Source organism: Geospiza fortis, unplaced genomic scaffold, assembly GCF_000277835.1.
Source record: "Geospiza fortis unplaced genomic scaffold, GeoFor_1.0 scaffold166, whole genome shotgun sequence".
In the NCBI taxonomy this organism is placed as follows: Eukaryota; Metazoa; Chordata; class Aves; order Passeriformes; family Thraupidae; genus Geospiza; species Geospiza fortis.
The window spans coordinates 6,056,368-6,062,461 of NW_005054310.1; positions in this window are offsets into that span (position 1 = coordinate 6,056,368).

The following is a 6,094-nucleotide window of genomic DNA, read 5'->3' on the forward strand; positions in this document are numbered from 1 at the left end:
CCGGCAGGCCCGTGGGGAGCGAGCGAGAACGGCGCGGGCGGCCGCAGGGTGCTCTTCGCTGTCAACCCGCGTTAAGGGTCAGAGCTTAAAAAAACCCCGTAGTGTAGAAGTGTCAGGTGCTGTTGGGGTTATCTCGCCGCACAGAAAAGGGCTCATGAGGCGCGCCAGGGGTTTCATACACTGGGCTGGAGCAGCCGCCGTCCCGGCCACGCGTCTGTTTCTTTCCCGTTTCTGCCCGTGTAACTCAGTCTGCTGGAACCGACATAAAGGGTAAAGCAAGCAGCACACACAATCACTCAACCCTTCAAGGCTGGACAAACTTAACAGAATTATGAAATTACCTCTCCCTTTCCTTCCCTAAATTTACTTCTTGCCTAATAGTTTTTACTTAGAGAAAAACATTGTTACTACTTTATGAGCACAAACAACTGTGCAACTGACCGTGGGCCGTTTAGTTGCGCTCTAGGACAAGGAAAAGTGTCCAAACCGAATCTTGTCGTGTAGACAGGCAGGTTCTGAAAACCACTTGCAAGTACGTGGGTATTTTTAAGGCTACACCTACAGTGGGGTACTTCAAACAAATGAGACAGAAGGATACACCTGACAACAGCTGCAAAAGGCAGCAGACGTGCAAGTCTGAAGTCCTCCAGCTTGCTAGAGATACTGATAAAATACCATGATGCCCAAGCGTAGGGTTTCACTGAAGCTGCCAGAGAGCCTAACTTCAGAACGCTTCACAAGAAGAAAGCTGATGAAGACTGGGTATGCAGAAACACAAGCAAGCAGAACTATGGAGAGTAGATTGTCACTCAGGAAATGTACTTTTGGATTAAAAACACCCCAAAAAACTAACCACCAAAAACCAAACAAAAAAAGGTTGCCCTTCTATCCTGAAAACTATCAAGAAAGCACAAGCAAAGGCAATAACCTTCATGATGACAGAAAACCAAGTGTTTAAGGAATTATTACATCCTAGTTCAGTACTATATATTTAATAGAATTTACCTCTCAACATATCCTTCTGAAACAGTGTAGCGTTATCGTCTCTAGGGCAATGGGAAATTCAGAGTAACGCACAAATCAGTATCTGGTTCAATTGTTTGCTAACAGCTCACACCCTCAGGCTAGCCCTGCCTCAGGGCAGAGGGTAAACAAGTGAGAAATGTAATGATGACAGAGCAGATGCTTCCTTTGTGTGCCGTCTCAAGTTTATTCAAAGCAATGGCAGATGAGAACAAAGCAAAGGAAATAAGTCTGAAATTAAGAGGGCAGGACGCATACTTTAAGAAAAAAATCCCCAACCCGACAAACCTGTAAAAGTATAAGAACGACTGCGGCCTTTGAGAGAACTTGTCTTAGCCTCTCCTAAGTGCAGACTGGGGAAAAACCTTAGAGGCTCCAGGGGGAACTCGATCAAAACCTGGAGGTGTGTTTCAGTACTTTTTGACTGGCATCTCATTTCATATTTAGCTATCAGGATGGAAATAGGAGGTAATAATTAAAAAAAAAACAAACTGAAAATCTCATTAAAGCACCTTATGCTTCCAAGAAACAGAAGAGAATGCATTTTTTTATTCAATCAGTGATATAAAGGACTCTAAATTCAAATTTATCATTAAAATTCTTAAATCTGTCCTAAAGTTTCACATATTTGGATGAGATACACTAATCTTAACTCCAGTTGTTATCATAATATCAAGGGAGATAGCAATGCTCCTTACTTAGAGGCAGGACGCCCAAAGATGACCCAGCAGCCAGCACAATTAGCACTGAAACCTGGCATATTTATTGCCAATGCCTAAGGTTCCTCTGCTTCCTAGTACTTTTCTGCAAAGTTAACAGAGCCTGCAGGATATAGTACACTAGGTTAATTTTGATCTAGTATATCCTGAACTTGAAACAAGTAAATTAACTCAAAACTCCAATTACCCTTTACAAAACACGTTTTAAGACAGCTCATAAATTAATTTTCCTAATGCCCTGCTAAGCTGCGTACATGCCATCTGCATTTACAAAATTGTTAATTCAGAATTACCAAAAGCAAGAGCTCAACAAAGTTCAAGTGCAATGTGTGACAGCAGCACAACTGCACTCAGTACAAAGGAAACTGGAAACTACACTATACCTTGCTTTTATGTAAGAGAAGCAAAAAAGTTCATGTTTTAGCCCATCTTTTCTTAGCTGAAACACATTTCTGGAAGTATGCAAATTTTAATTTTTTTATTTAAGTGCACAGAAACTTTTCAAAACCAATCTCAAGAATTTAAGTAACGTGTTCATGTGATTGCTTAGTATTTAAATATATGTTGACTCTCAAAATGTTTGCCCAGGTTCTTACCAAAATACATTGATTCTCATGCTCTTTCTATTGAGGCAACTCAGCTAAAACCATTTTTTTATTAAACAGGAAAAAAAAAGAGACAAATTTGTAGCTCATTTTATTTGTGTCTGAAAGTCATGACAGTACTGCCAATGGTCTTTGTTGCTTTTGGGTGCATTACAAGCAGTAAACCCAGTTGATTAAGAGCTGGAATTTCACATGTAGAGATTTTTTGTACTTAGTATTGGAGTGAAGCTATGGAGCCCTCCCGACTAGATCTGGAAGGTTAAAATGTCACCTGGTATGAAAAGGTAAAGTATACTGACAAAAGAAGGAACTGTAATGTCCACTAGGATTTCACTCAGTATTCAGGACTGCAGAAATGGCCCACAACTCCAAGTTCATGGTAAATAAAAGACATTACATGAATTAATTAGAAATGACAATGATTCTCAAATGAAGTTCACCTCAGTCACAACTTCAAAGAAAAAAAATCTTGGTGGTAGTAAACTTTCTTAGAACAATGGAGCTGTAGCGCTTGTTGTTTGGCAGAACTAGGATCTCTTGAGACTGAAGTGAGTAGGGTGGAAGTGCAAAGACATTCTTTTATCCATTCACAAATCTCTCCCTAAAGAACAACTCTTTGAAAACAGGAAGTCACTCTCTGCTTGATAACTCAAACTTCTGAAAATAAATGGTTTTAGAGGTTATTTAAAACAAACAAACAAACAAACAACCCCCAAACCCTCAAAGACAGAAACCACAGCAAAATCCACATTTATACGTTGTTTGAAGCCCAGATATTGAAATATTGTGAACAAAATCAAGACTACAAAACAACTTTGCTTGTCTTTTAGTTCAAGACTCAGAAAGTAAAGTTTTCCACAAATATAAGTATCATTCCAGAGTTTACTTTATAAAATGGAAAATATAGATGAAAAGTTTTAGAAATATTCAAGTTGTGCATAAGCTTTTGAAAGAAAAGCATAACGTGCCTGAGATTCAGAAACAGAAACCTAATTTAGTAACTCTGGTACTCTAATGCTACCTTAGAGAACAACTTACAACTGCATTTTGTTATATAGTTAATCAACTTTTTATTTGTCTTTATTCTCCTCCCCACACACAGGCAAAATAAAAGCAATAAATTGAAATATAGCCTAATGCTGTTGGGACAGCAGTATAAAATTGAACAAAAAGCTGTTTGTCTACACTTGGCTGCATCATCAGATTACAATTTAAAAAGTGCTACATAGCTGTACATAGACTATTTTTGACCATTCACATCTAGTATAAAACTTTCTACTGCTGATATGTCTAAACTGAAGTCTAGAACTAGTGTAGTATTGTGGCCAAACTTCTTTCCAACTAAGCTCTTTTCAAAACTGGCAAAAATTAGAAAACTTGGGGAAAAAATTCATTGTTTGACTCATCCAATTTGTTGACACCATTTTAAAAGAAGAAAAATTCTCATCTTTACTGTTGACCTGTAAGAAAATGGCAATTTTACTTAAAACATTTAATCCAAATTTCAAACTCCTGCCACCTTTCATTTCTAGCATGACAGAATCAGTATGTCTTATGAAAGGACTGTAATATCTAATTCCATAATACTTTTCCAGAATTTAAGTCTCTTATGCAGGAGAACAGTAGTAGTGAGCTTACACTTAATTCATTTGGACATCTGAAAATATCTTGCAATGTCTCAAATTGTCTTCTAAATTAGGCAACTAACATTCATTTCACAGAATAATTTGAGAATGAAAAGGGCACTAGGATAAGGTAAGAGAAAATTATATTGCAAGGAAAGAGTCCTAATATGAAGAGTGCAATTCCATTAAATAATACTTTTGTATTTCAGGACATAAATACTACTTTTTCCATAGAAGGCTCAGACTTTAAATACTGACATATATCAGTTTCAGATTAGAGAGGAAATAAAGCAGTGTGCACTGTAAGCATAAGCTAACTTTACAAGCAGTTACACATGTGTATTAACAGCAAATTTGCAAAAAACGCTTGCATTAGTTCTCAAAATGTGAGTTATGCATGTTTTCATCCAAAGCTTTAGGAGAAGCATTCAGTTTCTGTACAAGTAGTTCAAGTGTGAACTTCTTAAGCATTGGTACATAATGGAATTGTCATGAAGATACGTAACAGTTGCTTCAAAATGTCAGCAGACAGGATTCTTTTCTACAACTGATAACTGCTTACATACTTCCAGTTCCCATGGGGAACTGAGTCCTCACTTCCTCAGTGGGAACAGCTTTTCACACCACAATTATTTAGACATGAAGAGAATTCTAATGTGTTTTTCTTTACACTTCATAATTTCATTAGCAACATTTTGTCAAGCATCTTCCGTTTAACAAATGGGACGCTGCTCCCTTGAAGCTTGCCTAAATTTTCAAGAATATCAGGGTTTAGGTGCTACCTGGGTTACAATGTGCTGGCTTTATACATCTGAAATTAGTTCTAAATACAGGGGATGGGGGAACATATTTCCCTTCTTTAGCACAATCTTTAGATGTTAAAGCCTAGAGATTCTGAAAATTTGACTTCCTTAAGGGTTTGATCCAACTGAATACCTCTAATGCTGAAGAACAGAACCACCAAGAATGCTTCAGTACAGAGCTTTTCAGGACAAAGCCTGATCTTCCCTGTCAACAGTATTCTTTGGCTGGACACCAAGACCAGACCAAGGCCCCTTCTATGATGTTCTCAGAAGAATTTTCTCTTACTCCCACCCAATGCTATCTGTACAGCTGCCTGGAAAAGAAACACATTAGAAGGACCAATAAAAGGACAGCCAGGACATAAAAGTGTTACAAGCCCTGAATAAGCAGAGGTTGGAAATGAAGGGAAGAAAAATTCACCAAAGAAGGTAAGTACCTCGTGAAAAAAGAACTAGGGCATCTAGTGCTCCTGTCTCCTTACTCTGGGGACCAAGCAGGATGGGGATTATCACATCTTAAGATTTCTAATGATAAATGAAAAAGAATTTCAATCTTAAATCTGTCTCTGCACAGTAGAAGTATATTACCTACATTAAACAATAGTGATGACTGATGAAACTACCAGCAGGAAGGATCAGATGGGCTTCTTAATTCACTTGGGGCAACATAAACTATCACAAAGCTTACCAGTATTAGCTAAACTAATCTGATTGAATTTGCAGGAATGAATTAGAACAAGCTCTCTGATAATTCTGTGCCAGAGAAACAGGAGGTACCAAGGATTTGGGTGTGGCATAAATTTCCAGCAGCACAGCCAAGATCAGGAAATCATCTACAGTCCATGCATTCCACTCTTCAGTCCAACACTATTAACAGGGATTTCAAATTGGCAAAATTCTACGCTCCGTACTGCAAGAATGCTCTTCTGCAGATTTCTTTAAAACCAAACAAATAAGGTTTTGTTCATGCAGGTATCATGCAGAAAAATCATTCTGTCTCCCAAGATAATTTTTTTTTTTTGCTGGACTAAGTAAATTTAAACAATTAATTCTCCCTGGAAAGGAGGAAAATAACAGGCAACATATTTTCAAGCATCCAAAACAGCCACTGATGGTGTAGCCTTTGAAGACAGGTATTTTTTTGTTAGACGTTTCCTTTTGTTAGAGCTTGGCATATTCCAAGTCCAGAAATAAATGGAATTTCATTCAGTCAGAAATTCATTCACAGTAACACATGGGATACTATTAGAATAAATATCTATGGCATGTATTTGTCAGAAAACAAAGACATAGGGGCTCCTCTTCATCCTAAGACGTAT